Consider the following 21,000-nt stretch of genomic DNA (forward strand, 5'->3'; position numbering starts at 1 on the left):
TTTATTTTTATTTTCTGTCTTTATTGCTCTTTCCTTGCTTTTCTTCCTTTTACACCTTTAGTTTAGAAAACCAATTACAAATCCCCCCCCCCCCATTTGTGACCAAATAGACGGACTCTTACAGATATCTTGCCTCCCTAAGGAGATCGACCTGACTTCCCTAGCTATATAGTTAGTTTAGTTAGTTATTTTTGATAGGTATACGACAGCCCTGTCAAATTTTGGTGCCGTTTTCGGGGAGGCAATTGCCCTATCTGTCTTTGTTTCGTTTATTTTATCCATCTCAGGGAATTTTTATTCCTTGAGGCAATTCTTATTTATTTTCTTTCAGTGTTGTGTATGCCCAGGTCACATAGGTTGGAGTTAGTTTCAAATTTGATTCTCAACAGAGAGAGGTCATTCGAGGCATAGACTCCGTCTGCAAAGAGAATCACGAAAGGAAGCCTTGAGTACTTTCGAACCCGAACTTCAGCATTTCCTATTTACAGAAAATCCATCTTTTGAAGAAGACACTTTCAGTTCTGTAAACCAACCAGTAAAGATGCCGAATATTGCTTGTCATTCGGAGCCTAAAGCATCATCTATTCCTAAAGGTTTCAACCTCCAGACTGAGGATGGGAATACATTTGACATCCGTCCGTCCTATATCAATCTGGTGGAGAGAAATCTCTTTAGAGGTGTGGCAAGTGAACACCCGAGAAAGCATATGGAGGTCTTTATGGACTACTGTTCTACTATCCCCGCTACAAAGGGGGTAACTCACGACAAGATTAAGGAGGTTCTGTTTCCTTTTTCTTTGACTGACTTAGCCAGGGAATGGCTAACTGATTTGGACCGTACGACCGCGGAGGTCAGAGACTGGGAGACCCTTGCTCTTGCTTTTTATAAGAGATATTTCCTTCCGCAGCGCACTTATCATCTGAGGGCCAAGATTTCCAGTTTCAAACAGGCACCTGATGAAACTTTCTATGAAGCTTGGTGCCGTTTCAAGAGGTTGGTGAGGTCTCTTCCTCACCATGGTTTTGATCCGTGGTTCCTGTCCAATCAGTTCTACAATGGGCTATACGATGATCACAAAGCCATACTTGATGCATCATCCAACGGAAGATTCTAAAAGAACACTGGCGATGATAAGGGATGGGCCCTTATTGAAGAGATGGCGACCCACGGTGCTGAGTATGGAAACACGAGGGATGGTATTAGAACAGTTCATGCAGTCGATAAGCAAGTTGTTGCTCAGCTGGAATCCATGAATGCTAGGTTTGATAAGTTGGAGCTGCATTCTGCTGGGGATCCACAGACAGTCCATTTTCTTACTAGAGGGGAGAATGTCACATGTGAGAGGTGTGGGAGCAACGACGGTCACACTGCTGTTGACTGTCTTACAGAGAAGGAACATGTCCTTGCTTTTCAACAATACAGGCAAGGAGGGGGTTCCTATTATAATAACCAAGGGGCAGTCCATCCCAATTTGAGGTGGACAAGTCAAAATATGCTCAATCCTACCCCTCCTCCTCCGCAGCAGCAGCAGCCATATGTCCCTCCTCATAAGGTTCAACAAGGCTTTCAGAAGCCTCCTTCCTTTCCTACACCTAATCAAGGTGCATCATCTTCTGGTGGGGTAAGTGAGATAGGTGAGTTGAAGACAATGTTGCAGTCTTTGACAAAGCAGTGACAACTGAGTGATCAACAAAAAGATGCATCTATCAAGGCACTTGAAACTCAAGTTGCCCAGTTAGCCGCAAACCAGTCCACAAGGAAACCGGGACATTTACCGTCACAAGCCGATAAGAATCCACATGAGACGGTGAATTTAGTTAATTTGAGGAGCGGTTATTCATATGAAGGACCGAAATCAGACCCGGGGAAGGAAATTGCTGCTGATGAACAGTGCACTATCGAAGAAAAGGAGCTGACGACAAAGAAAGTACTCGATCGACTAATTTCTGGGGGTTGATCGAGTAACAATGCTGAAGAAAGGACTCGATCGAGTGGAATTTTTACTTGATTGAGTGAACAGGAAAAAGAAGAGCTTGATCTAGTAAATAAAACTGCTCGATCGAGTGAATTTGCTGAAGAATCTGCTCGATCGAATGATATTTGTGGTCGATCGAGTAATGAAGATAAAGAACAACTCCAACTCGATCGAGAGCCTGCTAGTGCTCGATCGAGTGAAAAATCACCTGAAAGACCACGTTCGAGAGGAAAGAAGTCTCAATCGAAGGATATAGAGCTTGATCCGGCTGGTATATTGGAAGAACGAAACAAATGGCTCGAGATACCCATCACGGTGCCCTTCCCGAGGCGTTTGCAGAGTACTAAGGCTAATCAACAATTCGGCAAATTTGCCGAACTCCTGAAAAGCTTGCAAGTCACCGTACCATTCGCCGAATTGCTGACACAGGTACCCTCTTACCTTAAATTTATGAAAAAAAATTCATCGCGTAAGAGGCACATTAATGACCATGACACGGTAGCTTTAACCGAGGTAGGGACGGCCCTAGTTCAGAATAAGTTGCCTCCCAAACAGTCAGACCCGGGTATTTATTCGATTCCGAGTCATATTGGTACCCACTTGATTGATAACGCGCTATGCAATCTTGGCGCTAGCGTGAGTGTCTTACCGTTGTCTCTGGCTAAGAGACTTGGTTTGACCAAGTTTAATTGCAAAAATATGACTGTTCAGATGGTTGACCATAGCATATCACGGCCACTAGGTGTCATAGAAGACATACCTGTTAAGATCGGAAGGTTCTTTATTCCCGTTGACTTCGTTGTACTTGACATCCCCGAAGACGCACTGTAACACCCCCATACTCCAAGTGCCTTACCAGGACCACTCAGGTATAAAGCTGTTACCATCTCGGTTCCCCGAGGCAATGATAATCATAAGACAATAACGAAACAACATTTAAATAGTATAAGTTTAGTGAAAGGATACAATCAAAAACCAAATTCCCAAAATACGAGTTACATGTTCTCAAAACAACTGTCTAATCAACTAAATGAAAATGTTTGACAAACTACTAAAGCTACAGCGGAAGACTCTATCATCTGAAGGTGACACATCCCAGCTAGCCCATGTATCTCGACTCATACCTGCTCAACAACTGCTCACCATCCCCGAATGGATCACCACAGTTTTTAAAACAATAAACGGGGTCAACAATAATCACACAATTTATTTAACTCAACAAAACAACAAACAACACAGCTCAATCGTCACAGATGTACTCCGAACTCCATCACCAACTCCACAATACTGACTACACACTAAATTGTGTAGCCTTGCCAGAGTACCCATCGCAACAGGTTACTCCTCGCCGCCAGTGGGGGATCGCAGCCGTTCCCACCTAAGCCCCGCTCATCTCCGTCGAGCGATAAACCCAAATCCATTAATGTGCACATCCCTTCTGTGGAGGGTTCCACAGAAGGCGAATAATGGGCGTGAAGCCACTCCCGCAAGTGACTCCACTTAGTCAGAGACGCACCCCGAAGAACACAGACAGATACAATCAATCACAACTACTAAACAGCAATCAAAACCAACAACCGTCACATTACTCGTATGATAACAATCAATAATCACAAATCACCACCAACACATTATGGGACTATTACTGAGTAGGGAAACCCTACCTGGAAAGCAACACAGTCAGACGATCTCAACAGCTGTTATCAAAAGGCCTCCTCTACGAATCCTCCTCCTAATATAACATCACATATATCACTAACCACACAAAACTAACACAAATCCCCAATTCCCCAAAATTAGGGTTTAACAAGACTTAATTAAATATAACAAATTCGGTACGTAGATCTTACCCTTGACGCAAGGATCACAAAGATGTAAAGAAAGGTGAATTCCGACCTTCCAAGCTCCGGGATTTGTCAATAATGCGATGAGTGCGAAGTACGTAGGTTGAAATCTCTTTTGAAAGTAATTCGGTTTGTAAAGCGTATTATGAAAGTGACGGAAGTGTTTATATATTAATTCGCATTATTAACAAAACCCGACAAAATATTATCTGCAAACCGGGCTACTCGATCGAGTAACTGACGTACTCGATCGAGTGCCGCCTACTCGATCGAGTATCAAGGCTACTCGATCGAGTACCCTACAGGTCATAAACTATTTTAAATCGCAAAACACCTTTACTCGAAAGAGTAAGGCCCACTCGATAGAGTACCCAGAGACTCATAAAACCGTAGTATTACAGTCTTCCCTCCTTAAAAAGAACTTCGTCCCCGAAGTTCAAACCACAAAAAAACAAAGACATACTACTACACTTCCGACACAACAACTAAAATAAGACTCAACATAAAAACATGCTACGAAACATATCGACACATACCGACACAACACCAAAAAGGGTATAAAAACTCTTAAAAACTCTTTGCGATCATCTCCTACCCCCCTAAAAGAAACAAGGTTACGTCCTCGTAACCATATATTGCTGATCAAATAGGAAAGTGTAACGGTCTCTCATGGTCTCCTCTGCCTCCCATGTAGCGTCCTCAGTCTCGTGATTAGACCAAAGGATCTTGAGCAAAACTGTCTCACCACTCCTAGTCTTCCTAACCTTCCGGTCAAGAATCTGCTTAGGTACCTCAAGATAGGGCAAGGACTCATCTAGCTCTATGCTCTCCGCATCTAACACATGTGACGGATCACTCACATACTTGCGCAACTGGGACACATGAAACACATTATGCACTCTCTCCAACGCAGATAGTAAAGCCAAACGATAAGCAACCTCTCCAACCCGTTCTAAGATCTCATAAGGCCCGATGAACTTCTGACTTAGCTTGCCTTTCTTCCCAAACCTCATAACCCCACGCATAGGAGACACTTTCAGAAGAACCTTGTCCCCAACCTGAAACTCTATATCCCGGCGATGTAAATCTGCATAACTCTTTTGCCTATCCTGAGCCGCTCTCATCCTTTTTCTGATCATCTTAATCTACTCAACCATCTCATGTACCATCTCTGGTCCTAGAACCACTGCCTCAGCACTGTCGTCCCAACAAATCGGACTCCTACATCTCCTCCCATATAAGGCCTCAAACGGTGCCATGCCAATACTAGAGTGATAGCTGTTGTTGTAAGAAAACTCAATCAAATCTAACCTCTGTTCCCAGCTACCACCAAAGTCCATCACACAAACTCGTAACATATCCTCAAGAGTATTGATTGTTCTCTCAGTTTGGCCGTCTGTCGCAGGATGAAATGTTGTACTCATCTTTAACGTTGTTCCCAAAGATTCCTGCAACTCTCTCCAAAACTTTGAGATAAACCTCGCATCTCTATCAGATACTATGTCCTTAGGGACCACATGCAATGAGTGCGAAGTACGTAGGTTGAAATCTCTTTTGAAAGTAATTCGGTTTGTAAAGCGTATTATGAAAGTGACGGAAGTGTTTATATATTAATTCGCATTATTAACAAAACCCGACAAAATATTATCTGCAAACCGGGCTACTCGATCGAGTAATTGACGTACTCGATCGAGTGCCGCCTACTCGATCGAGTATCAAGGCTACTCGATCGAGTACCCTACAGGTCAGAAACTATTTTAAATCGCAAAACACCCTTACTCGACAGAGTAAGGCCCACTCGATAGAGTACCCAGAGACTCATAAAACCGTAGTATTACAGTCTTCCCTCCTTAAAAAGAACTTCGTCCCCGAAGTTCAAACCACAAAAAAACAAAGACATACTACTACACTTCTGACACAACAACTAAAATAAGACTCAACATAAAAACATGCTACGAAACATATCGACACAAACCGACACAACACCAAAAAGGGTATAAAAACTCTTTGCGATCATCTCCTACCCCCCTAAAAGAAACAAGGTTACGTCCCCGTAACCATATATTGCTGATCAAATAGGAAAGGGTAACGGTCTCTCATGGTCTCCTCTGCCTCCCATGTAGCTTCCTCAGTCTCGTGATTAGACCAAAGGATCTTGAGCAAAACTGTCTCACCACTCCTAGTCTTCCTAACCTTCCGGTCAAGAATCTGCTTAGGTACCTCAAGATAGGGCAAGGACTCATCTAGCTCTATGCTCTCCGCATCTAACACATGTGACGGATCACTCACATACTTGCGCAACTGGGACACATGAAACACATTATGCACTCTCTCCAACGCAGATAGTAAAGCCAAACGATAAGCAACCTCTCCAACTCGTTCTAAGATCTCATAAGGCCCGATGAACTTCTGACTTAGCTTGCCTTTCTTCCCAAACCTCATAACCCCACGCATAGGAGACACTTTCAGAAGAACCTTGTCCCCAACCTGAAACTCTATATCCCGGCGATGTAAATCTGCATAAATCTTTTGCCTATCCTGAGCCGCTCTCATCCTTTTTCTGATCATCTTAATCTACTCAACCATCTCATGTACCATCTCTGGTCCTAGAACTACTGCCTCAGCACTGTCGTCCCAACAAATCGGACTCCTACATCTCCTCCCATATAAGGCCTCAAACGGTGCCATGCCAATACTAGAGTGATAGCTGTTGTTGTAAGAAAACTCGATCAAATCTAACCTCTGTTCCCAGCTACCACCAAAGTCCATCACACAAACTCGTAACATATCCTCAAGAGTATTGATTGTTCTCTCAGTCTGGCCGTCTGTCGCAGGATGAAATATTGTACTCATCTTTAACGTTGTTCCCAAAGATTCCTGCAACTCTCTCCAAAACTTTGAGATAAACCTCGCATCTCTATCAGATACTATGTCCTTAGGGACTCTATGCAACTTTAGTACATTCTACCGATAAGCCATAGCTAATTGTGCCTTAGTCCATGTATCTTTCATTGGCACAAAATGAGCTGACTTGGTCAGTCGATCCACTATTACCCATATCATGTTGTTACCCTGTTGACTCTTCGGCAAACCCACGATAAAATCCATAGAAATGGATTCCCACTTCCACTCAGGTACCTCTAAAGACTGAGTCTTACCTTGTGGTCTTTCATTGTTCCCCTTTAACTCTATGGCATGTCAAACAACGGGCCACAAACTCAAATTTCTTTCTTCATCCTGTGCCACCGTAACGTGTTATTTAAATCCTTGTATAGCTTGTCACCACTTGGATGTACTGAATACGGTGTACAATGTGCCTCTGTCATGATTTTCTTTTTCAGCTCCTCATCATTAGGGACACACCACCTCCCATCAAACCTCTGACTACCATCTGTATGAATAGAGAATCGAGACACTATCCCTTTCTCTACTCCAGCCCTCCACTCTACCATCTTAGGATCCAACGCCTGTTTACCTCGAATATCATCATAAAGATCAGGCTGTACTGTCAAATCTCCCATGGCATCCCCTCTCTACATCATATGTATCCCAAACTTCCCCACCTCATCTCTCAACCTCATCAAAGATAAAGCTGTACAGAAAGAATGTACACTCTTCCTACTCAAAGCATCTGCAACAACATTGGCTTTCCCTTCATGGTAGATAATATCCATGTCATAATCGCCAATCAGCTCCATCCACCTCCTCTGTCTCATGTTCAACTCCTTTTGAGTGAAGATGTACTTGAGACTCTTGTGATCAGAAAATACCTTAAAGGTCGCCCCATAAAGGTAATGTCTCCAAATCTTGAGAGAAAACACCACCGCACCCAACTCTAGATCGTGTGTAGGATAGTTCTCCGCATAAGGCTTCAATTGCCTGGAAGCATAGGCAATCACTTTACCGTTCTGCATCAACACACATCCCAACCCATTCTTTGAGGCATCTGTATAAACCTCAAAGTTCTCAATCCCTTCAGGCAATGCTAAGATAGGAGCTGTGGTCAAACGATTTTTTAATGTTTGGAACGCCGTCTCATAACTCTCATCCCAACGAAACCTGTTCTCTTTCCTCATCAAAGCTGTCATAGGTCTAGCAATCTTGGAGAAATCCTTCACGAACCGTCTGTAATATCCAGCTAAACCCAAGAAACTCCTGATCTCAGCAACATTCTTTGGTGCTTCCCACTTTGTCACTGCCTCAATCTTTGCCGGATCCACAACTACCCCATCCTTAGAGATCACATGCCCCAGAAAAGCAACTCTCTCTAACCAAAACTCACACTTGCACAGCTTAGCATATAACTCATGCTCCCTCAAGGTCTGCAACACAATCCTCAGATGCTCCTCATGCTCCTCCTTAGTCTTGGAATAGACTAAGATGTCATCGATAAACACCACCACAAACTTGTCCAAAAACTGTGTGAAGATTATGTTCATCAAATCCATAAACACAGCCGGTGCATTAGATAACCCAAAAGGCATCACCACATACTCATAATGGCCATACCTCAACGTGAAAGCTATCTTCGGTATGTCCACCTCTCTAATCTTCACCCGATGGTACCCCGACCTCAAATCAATCTTGGAAAAGACTGATGCACCACTCAACTGATCAAACAGGTCATCTATCCTTGGCAAAGGATACTTGTTCTTCACCGTCACTCGGTTCAGCTCCCTGTAATCTATGCACAACCTCAAGCTCCCATCTTTGTTCTTCACAAAAAGAACTGGTGCTCCCCACGGTGATACACTAGGTCTAATGTATCCCTTCTCTATCAGATCATCTAACTGTTTCCTGAGCTCCTCCATCTCTTTAGGACCCATCCAGTACGGTGCCTTAGAGATTGGCCCCGTCCCCGGTTTCAACTCAACCGTGAAATCTATCTCCCTCTTCGATGGCAACCCCGGAATCTCCTCTGGAAAGACATATGCAAAGTCACCCACCACTGGTATCTGATCAACTGTCGGACTCTCTACCCGGTCATCTCTCACATGGCACAAGTTTAAAGGGCATCCCTTCCTCAGGTAGGACTTCAAGGTTACAGCTGCAATCAACTTAACTTTGGGTTTGACCACAAACCCACGATAAGACACACTAACATCCTTAGGACCCCTCAAAGACACCTTCTTTTGATGACAGTCTATCTTAGCTTTGTACTTTACCAACCAATCCATCCCGACTATCATCTCAAAACCGTCTAAAGGAAACTCTAGCAAGTCTACAGGTAGATCAACTTGCCCAACTATCATGGATACATCCCTATACAACCTCCCACACGATACAGACTCACCCGATGGTATAAAAACTTTCTCACTTACAGACTCATATACCCTCAGACCCAACCGTTTAACATGACTCAAAGATACAAACGACTGAGACGCCCCCGAATCAAACAAAACAAAGGTATGAATACCGTTAACAAGAAAAGTACCAGTGATAACATGTGCGTCGTCCTCAGCTGATTTCTTGTCCATCATAAACAGCTTTCCACTGGTCTTCTGTCCATCTCCCGGGACAGTACTGGCTGATGTGGTCGGCTTAGCACCCGACCCCTGATTGTTGTTGTTGTTCGTAGCAGGTTTCTGATAAGAATTACCGCCATTGTGGTTACCTCCACCCTGGTTGCTTTGACCTCCCCGGTTAGACCATGACCCAGTCGGTCTGTTACTCGCATAACTCTGTGACGACCCCTGAGAATAGCTCCCCTGAGCCGATATCTGAAAAGCTCTAGGTACACTCGTGCACTCATGTCTCTTGTGGTCTACACCGCTACAGCCAAAGCAAGTCATCCCCCAACTACCACTACCGCTTCCACGGCCACGCCCAAAGGAAGCCCCAACACTGAACCCTGAACCAGAAGAAAACGCTCTAGCCTGACTATGGTTGCCTTTATTATAATTAGATTGGCCACCACCTTCACTCTCAGCCTTTGTTTTCTCACTACTTCTCTCCCGGGCCATCTCCACCAACCTCCCAGCTCTCCCAGCCCTCTTATAAGCTTCCTTAACATCAGTAAAGACTCCGACGGGTAACTTTTCCATAATCCTGGGTGTCAACCCCCTCTTAAATCTCAACGCTAGGTTCTCCTCACTCAAACCCATGTCCTCAGCATATCTAGACTTCTCATTAAACTGCTTGTAGTACTCAGCAACCGACATATCAGACGTCATCCTAAACCCATCGAACTCTTCCCTCAGCTTACTCCTCACATGCTCAGGTCAAACTCTCTCCTCATAGCCCTCCGCAACTCTTCCCAAGGTATAGTGTTGGAGTTAGTGTCCTCCACAATAGTGCGTTAACATAATAAATCTCATTAATGGAATATCATCAGATATTTAATTATTTGATCCTCGTCAGTTGATTAACGTAAATCGATAACGGTTGGCTGACTAGAGTTTGACGTTATTGTCGTGAGACGGCGGTGATCAACTGACCCCTTTCGGTCACACCTAAAGGAACGAACCCCAATTGATAACTAATTAATTGTATGCGATACAATTTGTTTAGTCCCTTGATTTATAGACTAAGAGGTTAGTCAATTATTTTTAGAGAGATTTCGAGTTGCGAACTCGAGGAGCGGCAGTTATTATTTAATTATGCGATAATTAAATAATAATTTTTGGGAAACGGGTTTTAGTTAATTAACTGTTAATTTACTAAAATTGTACTAATTGATTAATGTGATTAATATTAGTACGTAAATAATATGTGTAGTGGTACACGTATATTTACGGAGTGAATTGGACGAATTAATTATGGAAGTATTTAAACATGATACGATGTTTAAAATGAAAATTACATGGATTTGTGCGACAAATATAAAAACCAACAAGGACCCGTATATGGTCAAATGGACCGTGTAAAATAAGTGTAGTGGATGATTACTCACATAATCATTTTACCTTATTTTGTATACTACCATAATATTTATCTTATACTAGATTTTGCATGTGCTGTAAGATAAAATTATAAGACAAAAATTGTCCACTTGAGCACTCCACCCAACCGCCACTTTTGCCCCATATACTACATCATTTGTTCACATTTTTACACTACCTCACTTCTTTACACTACCATTTTGCATGTGAACTATTCTCCTCCATCTCTCTAAAAATAATAATCATCTCTACTAAGTTGTTAGTATACAAAATAATATTACTAAGATTAGTTAGTAATATTTCTAATAATAATCAAGGGTACAATATTAATAAGTTCTAGTTCTATACTTATTAATATTTTTGGGTTAGTTCTTGGGTGCAACTTGAAGGAGACTTTCTAGTTGAAGGTTTTTCAAGGAGGATCATCCATATCATTTTAGCTCAAGAACAAACTAGTAAGGAGAATTAGTTTGTGCCCTTTTTACCACAAATACAATGTAAGGAAATTGTTTTCCTTATACTTTATTTTTATGCTTTCATATTAGCATGCATGTCAGAAATAAACAGCCTAAGAAGGATTGGGTTCACCTGGTCTGGAGTGACTGGAATTTTCCAAAGCATACGCTGATTTCATGGCTTGTGATGAACCAGGGTCTTAATATCAAGGCCAAACTATTTCGGTTTTTTGGTCATCTGACAAAGATGTTGCATCGTGATCGGAGCCTGAAACATTGGAGCATCTGTTCTTTTGATCTGTTTATACAAAGCAGACAGGTGCTGAGTTTAACTGAGCAATGGTGTGGGTTCAAAATTGCAGTGGGTGATTATACAAGCAGTGGCAGAAGTGCAGGGGCTAGACTGAAGATGCATACTCATTACCTTCTCTGGTCTGCCTGCTTCTATCATATCTGGAATCAGAGGAACAATTCGAGGGTGAACATGATCCTTACTAGGCCTGAAGCTCTGGTTTTGCAGATCAGGGAGGATGCCATGAGAAGGATCAGGCCAAAAATGGGACGAACTGTAATGAATGATGAAAGGACTTGGCTTCAGAAATGGGGCATTGTAGTCTAGTTTTTTGTGGTAGCTTGGTTTTAATATGATGGCTGTTAGGGGGACTTCAGTTTGATTCAACTGGTTTCTCCTCTCATGTAATTTGTACTTGTTTTGATATCAATATATATATATATACTCACATTTCATCAAAAAAAAAAAAATATTAGCATGCATGTTACATAGATCACCTAAATAACAATTTATGAGATAAATTTATTTTATTAGAGAGTATAATATGGATCTATGATCTTTCAAGTGGTAACAGAGCTTAGGCTTGTAATTTGCATGTTGATTTTAAGCATTTTAATGAATTATGAGATAATTAGTAAAAACTCAAAAATTGTGTTAGAAGAGGTTTTAGCACGAAACTTTTGGGACATCTATACCTACTGATATACCTACTGATCTCAAAAGGTTTGTGGAATTTTTTGGTGATTTTGGAAGTTATTTTGCTATTTTTAATGTTTTTTTGGTAGAAAACCGAGTCAAAATGTCGCATTTTAGTGAAAAATTGACTAAAATTAGTTAAATATTGATTCGGTGCATGGATTTTTTATGGTAGTTCTTGCATGTCTTCTAATATTTGTATGCAAAAAGTTGAAGGTTGGTTCGGTTGTTTTGCATGTTTATTGATTTTTTGAGTAAAAAGTCGATAAAAGTCAAATTAATTAATCATAATTTCGAAAGTTTTAATTCTTCCCATGATAGATTTATGTACATTTAGAATATTATTTAAATGTCAAAAGTGATTTTGCATGTGTATTTTCACTTTGTTTTGATGTTTATTGGTTTTTGTGGTTAAAAACCGTTAAATATAGATCTTTTTCTTCACAAAATTTATCCGGAATGTTTTGGGCATTTTTCTGACTTTTTGGTGTTATTGGGAGTGTTCCAGAATACTAAAAATTTTTGTTTCAATTTTTTGGGTAATTTTTCAATTATTTTGGATTTTTTACTTAAATATTATGATTTTAACGATTAAATTAGCAAAATATCACCAAATCAAACTAATTATTTATCATAAAATTAGTGAGGACTAATTTTGAGGTTCAAAACAGTTTGGACAATTAGTTTGGACTTAAATGAGATTTAAGAGTTAATTATTGATTTTTACATGTTAAAAATCGATTAAATCCACAAAAATCGAGATGGATACCAACGATTGATAGATAGGGCGATTTTGGCATCATATTTACAGCATTTTAAGCATATTTATTTAAGTTGAATGAATGATTGTCATTTATTTAAAGTATTTATCTTTTTGTACCTAGTATGGCCTAGTTAATTTTAATCGTTATTACCCGAAATGAATGGGAATATCGATTTGTTTGTAATTAAATACGATCTCGTATCGTCGGTTTGTAATTAATTAATAGTTTTATTTATTTTATTAATTAATGTATAATAGGAATAGCTATGTAATTCATTTGTAATAGTTATTTTTACCGGCGTTTCCAAAAGACGATTACAACGAGACGGAGTCTATTTTTGGAAGGTGTTCCAAATCCCACAAGGAAGAGCGACTTATGGAATGAAGAGGCAAGGGACCAAGGAGTTGGTTTCCGAAATGTAATTGACTAGTTTTTATTAACTAGGTGGCCATACTAGGATTTATTCATATGCTTACATGTTTGCTTGTTTTATTTTCGCGCATGCCAAAATCGCCATTCACATGCATTTTATTTTCGCGGTTGTCAATTCACGTCATTTACATTCACCGAATTAATTCACTTATAAGGAATTTATGACTGAATTGACAAGATCTCTCACATAACTAAAATTGAGATTAGCCTTACCAATTAGTAACACCTATGAATCTCTTGTTCATTAGAGCCACGCTCGCCCAAGCGGGGTGTTCTCTTTTTACCTTGGGTAAGTAGTAGGGTGGTAAGCGGTTATCACACGCCAAAATTGGTTGGACTCAACGGGATATAAGACGGTCTTGTGTTCCGGGGCTAGTAGATGAATTTGAGGAAATTCGTCGACCAAGAGTTCTAGAGGTAGAATTAGTCAACGTGACTTACCGAATTTACGCAATTATGGGATGTTTCGCCCAAGCGATGCTCATTTTTGTTTAATATTTGGGTCTTGGAATCATTCATATAATTTAGTGGGAGGTCATTATATAAATGCTAAAACTTGCTAAACATAATTTTACAAGTAATTTTTTAAAACAATGAATGTTAATTTTGGCTTTTTGTTGTAGCATTTTTAATTCGCAATGGCAACTTCATCAACTCCATCGACTACTTCACTAGGCAAAGATTCATGGCTAAGGTCCGTAATGGACAAATGGATTTTAAAAGATGACGGTAGTAACTTTCTTGAATGGGAATCCAACATCAAAAGTGCCGCGTTGTCCGACAATGTGCTCACTTACTTGACCGATGCTCCTCCAATCGAGCCCGGTGCAAGAGCTTCATCGGCGGTGCGGACCGCCTATGATGACTATGTGAGGATGTTGAATGATATCAAGAATGTGTTGATATGGTCAATATCGCCAAAGCTTAAGCTATTATGCATTTCTTTAAATGCTTACGAGATATTCACTCGTATGATCACTATATTTTCACAAACACCAAAAGTCCGTCAATACGATGCGGCGGCACGCTTCTTTGAAGCTAAGCTTAAGAGGGGCCAAAAGGTTGGTCCCCATGTACTTAAAATGGTCGAATATGTTGACATCCTAGAGCGTCTAGGGTGTAAGATTCCTAAAACTCTTGTGGTGGATCGAATCCTTCACTCACTCCCCACCAAGTTTGCCCACTTTAGGGTAAACTACAACATGAATGACATGGATAAGAGTTACCATGAAATTCATGCACTCCTCTCCCAAGCGGAGAGGGATATGGAGGCTAGTGGGAGTGAAAAAGGAGATGTTTTAACCATGAAGTTAAAGAACATGTCTCTTGGAGTCAAGAAAGGAAAAGGGAAAAAAAAGTCCCAATTCAAGAAATCGTCAAAGAAAAATGACAAGGGAAAGGGGAAGGCCGTTGAGAATGGCAATCCCAAGGCAAAAAGTGTCAAGCTCTCCGAGGCCGAATGTTTCCATTGTAATGGGAAGGGGCATTATAAGAGGAGTTGTCCCAAATACTTGGAGGATCTCAAGTAAGGGCGTGTGATGCCAATTGGTATGATTTCCTCTCTCTATGTGATAGACGTTAATTATGCTTTTATTTCCACTTGGGTACTTGATACTGGATGTGGCTCTCACCTTTGTAACCATTTGCAGGGTATAAGGGACGTGCAAGCACTAGCAAAAGGTGATGTGGATCTCCGCATGGGCAATGGAGCTAGAGTAGCCGTCGTTGCCGTAGGGACCTATGTGCTCACTTTAGCTAGTGGTTTAGAGTTGTATATAAATAAGTGTTATTTTGTACCAACTTTAACTAAGAACATCATCTCCATTTCCGCGTTAGACGCGGAAGGCTTTTGTTTTATAATTAAGGACAAGTGTTGTACTTTTTCTTTTAATGATGTGGTTTATGGCAAGGCCATTTCAATTGGAGGCGTTTATGTTTTAAATGATGTTAATGACGTTTATCATATGGAAACAAAAAAGCTCAAAAAGGGTGATCCAAACGAATCCTACCTTTGGCATTGTCGTTTAGGCCACATAAACGAAAGACGCATTAAGAGACTTAATTCATCAAAAGTGCTCAAACCATTTGGTTTCGAATCTTATGGTACATGCGAGTCTTGCCTTCTTGGCAAGATGACTCGTGCACCTTTTGCGGGAAAAGGGACACGAGCTAGTGAGGTTTTGGCTCTTATACACACGGATGTGTGTGGACCATTAACCATCACCGCTAGAGGAGGTTTTCACTACTTCATTAGTTTTACTGATGACTTAAGTAGATATGGGTATGTCTTCTTAATGAAGAGCAAGAGTGAAGCCTTTGACAAGTTCAAAGAGTTTCAAAAAGAAGTAGAGAACCAATTGGATAAAAAGATAAAGACTCTACGGTCCGACCGTGGTGGTGAGTATCTAAATATTGAATTTGATTCACACCTAAAATATTGTGGTATAGTATCACAATGGACTCCTCCTGGCACACCGCAATTAAATGGTGTTTCCAAAAGGAGAAACTGAACTTTACTTGATATGGTTCGGTCCATGATGAGTCTAACTGAGCTTCCTAGTTCATTTTGGGGTTTTGCCCTCTTGTCTGCAGTATTTTCACTAAATTGAAGCCCGACTAAAGCGGCCGATAAGACTCCATATGAGATATGGACAGGGAAAGTCCCTCATTTGTCATTCATGCGTTTTTGGGGTTGCGAAGCGTACGTTAAGATCAAGTCTGACAATAAACTTGCACCCAGGTCTGACAAATGTCTTTTTATAGGATATCCAAGGGAAACACGTGGCTATTACTTCTACAATAAAAACGAGAACAAAGTGTTTGTGGCTCGTGATGCTGTCTTTCTAGAAAAGGAGTTTATTTCTAGGAGACAAAGTGGGAGAAAATTTGAACTTGAAGAAGTTCGAGAGCCACAAACCGAGAATGAGGTAGAGGAGAACGTGGAGGAAAGCATTCCCTCTTCCTCTGAAACGGTAATTGTTCCTAAAAAGTCAAGTAGGATTTCTAATCCACCTGACCGTTACCTTGGTAACATCGAAGAGGATGGTGTTTTGTTACTTTTTGAAAGTGATGAACCCACTACCTACACATCGGCCATGTCTAGTCCCGACTCCTCGCTTTGGCTAGAAACCATGCGGTCCGAAATGGATTCCATGTACGAGAACCAAGTATGGGACTTGGTGGATTTACCTGAGGGAGTGCGACCTTTTCAGTGTATATATAAAATTAAACTCGGCAAGGATAAACTGTGGATGTTTACAAAGCTAGATTGGTGGCCAAAGGTTTCACCCAAGTTCATGGTTTACACTATGACGAAACCTTCGCTCCAGTCGCTATGCTTAGGTCTATTAGGATAATCTTAGCGGTTGCCGCATTTCATGATTATGAGATTTGGCAAATGGATGTCAAAACCGCATTCTTGAATGGGATTCTAGAAGAAGAGGTGTACATGATACAACCCGAAGGTTTTGTGGATACATCCAACCCTAAAAAGGTGTGTAAGCTCAAGAAGTCCATTTATGGTCTTAAGCAAGCATCTAGGAGTTGGAATCATCGCTTTGATCATGTTATTAAACAATAAGGTTTTACTAGAAGTGTGGAAGAACCGTGTTTATACATGAAGTTTAGTGGGAGTAAGGTTGCATTCCTTGTCCTATATGTGGATGACATATTGCTCATTGGGAATGACATTCCATCGCTCACTTCCGTTAAGGAGTGGCTAGGGAAACACTTCCAAATGAAGGACTTGGGAGAGGCACAACGAATCTTAGGTATCCGGATCTTTAGGGATAGGTCCAAAAGGATACTAGCATTGAGTCAAGAAGCTTATATTGACAAAGTTCTTGACCGGTTCAATATGAAAGACTCCAAGAGAGGATTTCTGCCTATGGGCCAAGGGATTACTTTGAGCAAGTCACAGTCTCCCTCTCCCCTAAGGAAATTGAACACATGAAGACCGTCCCTTATGCTTCCGCTGTTGGGTCTATCATGTATGCTATGATTTGCACTCGCCCCGACGTTGCGTATGCCTTGAGCATGACAAGTCGGTATCAAGCCAAGCCTGGTGAGAGTCACTGGATAGCCGTAAAGAACATCCTTAAGTACTTGAGAAGGACTAAGGATTCGTTCTTAGTGTTTGGAGGAGAAACTGAGTTGTGTGTAAGAGGTTACACGGACGCAAGTTTCCAAACCGATCGGGATGACATGAAATCCCAATCCGGCTATGTGTTTATGCTAAATGGAGTAGTTGTTTGCTGGAAGAGCTTCAAGCAAAGTGTTACTGCGGATTCTACAACAGAGGCTGAGTACCTTGCAGCGTCTGAGGCTGCGAAGGAAGCTGTTTGGATTAGGCAATTCATGGAGGGGCTAGGAGTAGTCCATTCCGCCAAAGATCCTATCAATCTATATTGTGATAACAGTGGAGCTATTTTTCAAGCCAAAGAGCCTAAATCGAGTAACAAATTTAGACACATTGAAAGGAAATACCATGTAATTAGAGATTATGTGGAAAGGAAGGAAATTGACATTTGTAAGGTTGGGACAGATGGCAATATTGCTGATCCTTTAACCAAGCCTTTATCAAAGGCTAAGCATGATGGTCATGTCGTCGCTATGGGATTTAGACGAGTACCAGATTTTCTTTAGATTATGGATATGTAATAATTGGATAGTGTATCTTTTATTATATATATGATAATCACATTCATTGTTTTCGTATTCATTCTTTTATGAATTTTTATTTAGTGTGACTAAATTTTAATACCTTGTTTATCTGAATAAGTTGTGGAGAGAATGTTGAACACTATTCATGTGAATAAGATGAATATTGTATTTTGTCCCTAGTCACTTAATGAGGTGACGTCTCGGAGTGACTAGATTGTAGGTCGATTGATGGTTGTTCAACACCATAAGGTCATATGTGATGACTGTTCGATTACATAGGCAGAGTGTGTGACACTTTGCCGGACAGTGACCATTTAGAGAGTCCCTAAGTTCTATTATAGACGCCTGGTCGTGGCGGGGATCTCTAAGATGTTCTAATGAGTCGATTCTTTTGACTGGAGACTATTATCTGAGCAGGTGCAGTTTTCGAGTGACTTTGTTTTTTGTCCTAGGTCGTGCCGTGAAAGTAGGCCAAAAGGGCATTTACTAGGTCATGGTGAGCTGTATTGTGCAATAGGATAGATAGGGCATACAGGACTTGTCCACCCACGTTGGGTAACTATATCTCAAGGCCACTCGAGGAGTTAATGACAACAAATGCGTGGCCACGCTCGGAAGTAATCAGTGAGAGATTTTTCCGGTCAGGTAGTCACACTCCCGATCGAGAAAACCACTCGCGATGTGTTCATGTGCAAGTGCGACCTGAAAGACACCTTGCATTGAGTAAGAGATTAAAACGGACAAGAGAATTGGTAGCGCACACCTTGTGTCGGACAAGTGGGAGATTGTTGGAGTTAGTGTCCTCCACAATAGTGCGTTAACATAATAAATCTCATTAATGGAATATCATCAGATATTTAATTATTTGATCCTCGTCAGTTGATTAACGTAAATCGTTAACGGTTGGCTGACTAGAGTTTGACGTTATTGTCATGAGACGGCGGTGATCAACTGACCCCTTTCGGTCACACCTAAAGGAATGAACCCCGATTGATAACTAATTAATTGTATGAGATACAATTTGTTTAGTCCCTTGATTTATAGACTAAGAGGTTAGTCGATTATTTTTAGAGAGATTTCGAGTTGCGAACTAGAGGAGAAGCAGTTATTATTTAATTATGCGATAATTAAATAATAAGTTTTGGGAAACGGGTTTTAGTTAATTAACTGTTAATTTACTAAAATTATACTAATTGATTAATGTGATTAATATTACTACGTAAATAATATGTGTAGTGGTACACGTATATTTACGGAGTGAATTGGACGAATTAATTATGGAAGTATTTAAACATGATACGATGTTTAAAATGAAAATTACACGGATTTGTGCGACAAATATAAAAACCAACATGGACCCGTATATGGTCAAGTGGACCGTGTAAAATAAGTGTAGTGGATGATTACTCACATAATCATTTTACCTTATTTTGTATACTACCATAATATTTATCTTATACTAGATTTTGCATGTGATGTAAGATAAAATTATAAGACAAAAATTGTCCACTTGAGCACTCCACCCACTCGCCACTTTTGCCCCATATACTCCATCATTTGTTCACATTTTTACACTACCTCGCTTCTTTACACTACCATTTTGCATGTGAACTATTCTCCTCCATCTCTCTAAAAATAATAATCATCTCTACTAAGTTGTTAGTATACAAAATAATATTACTAAGATTAGTTAGTAATATTTCTAATAATAATCAAGGGTACAATATTAATAAGTTCTAGTTCTATACTTATTAATATTTTTGGGTTAGTTCTTGGGTGCAACTTGAAGGAGACTTTCTAGTTGAAGGTTTTTCAAGGAGGATCATCCATACCATTTTAGCTCAAGAACAAACTAGTAAGGAGAACTAGTTTGTGCAATTTTTACCACAAATACAATGTAAGGAAATTGTTTTCCTTATACTTTATTTTTATGCTTTCATATTAGCATGCATGTCACATAGATCACCTAAATAACAATTTATGAGATAAATTTATTTTATTAGAGAGTCTAACATGGATCTATGATCTTTCATATAGCAGGCAGACCCTGCTTTGTATACATCTCTCTAGCACTCACTTTCACCTTATCCCACCACTCACCAGCTGCCTCCCTCAAGTAGAACACTGCTTGTTCTACTTTCATCTCATCAGGACAATGTACCAGGTCCAGAATGTTCTCTATCTCACGATGCCAATTATCAAGAAGAATTGGCTCCCCGGTCCCCTTGTACTCTTTCGGGTTGAACCTCGCTATATAAAGACTGATCTTAGAGTAATCAACCTCCTTATCCTTCCCCACTCTCTTTAGGGCCTCCGTAAGAGCATCTTGATGCTCCAACATCTTAACTATATCGTCGATGTTCATGCTCTCAGCTCTCGCATACAAAGCGGTTTTCTTTGGCGGCATCTTGAAACTATATAAGAAAGGGTAGATATAAACATATATACTATAACCCGAAACACGAAAACACCCTGCTCAGAACCCACTCGATCGAGTGCCTACACCTCCTCGATCGAGTAGAGGCTACTCAATCGAGTGCCCACCATACTCGATCGAGTGCCCCGACTTCAGACCCAAAACAGACCTTCTGGTCTCTAACATACTCGACCGAGTATCACAGCCACTCGATCGAGTGACCCCCTACTCGATCGAGTGCCCTATGTACTCGATCGAGTACCCAAAAACACGATTCTGGTTATAAAAAAGTCAAAATACCCACTCGATCGAGTACCTCACCTACTCGATCGAGTACCCCCTACTCGATCGAGTCATGCTGACTCGTACATACTACCCGCATATTATCTCTCATAACCCAACATACTATGCAACTTCATAAACTCAACATTATAATATGACTAAGCATGCAATTCTACACAATTCCTCATTCAATCAACAAAGCAAACTATTTCATGTTATAAAATGCCACATAATAAACAACCATCATGCTTCTTTATTCAAACCAACATATGTACACACCCCACCAAATTTTCAATCACAA

At 40.6% G+C, this 21,000-nt stretch overlaps 1 non-coding gene across 1 annotated transcript; it reads right to left on the reverse strand.

The window, feature by feature from the left end:
* Positions 1 to 917: 917 nt before the first annotated feature.
* Positions 918 to 1,023, reverse strand: LOC141625027 (small nucleolar RNA R71). Its single transcript, XR_012534826.1, has one exon. It is a non-coding gene; the product is annotated as a small nucleolar RNA R71 (small nucleolar RNA).
* Between the last annotated feature and the right edge of the window lie 19,977 nt (positions 1,024 to 21,000).

The sequence above is a fragment of the Silene latifolia genome, chromosome X (assembly GCF_048544455.1).
Source record: "Silene latifolia isolate original U9 population chromosome X, ASM4854445v1, whole genome shotgun sequence".
NCBI lineage: Eukaryota > Viridiplantae > Streptophyta > Magnoliopsida > Caryophyllales > Caryophyllaceae > Silene > Silene latifolia.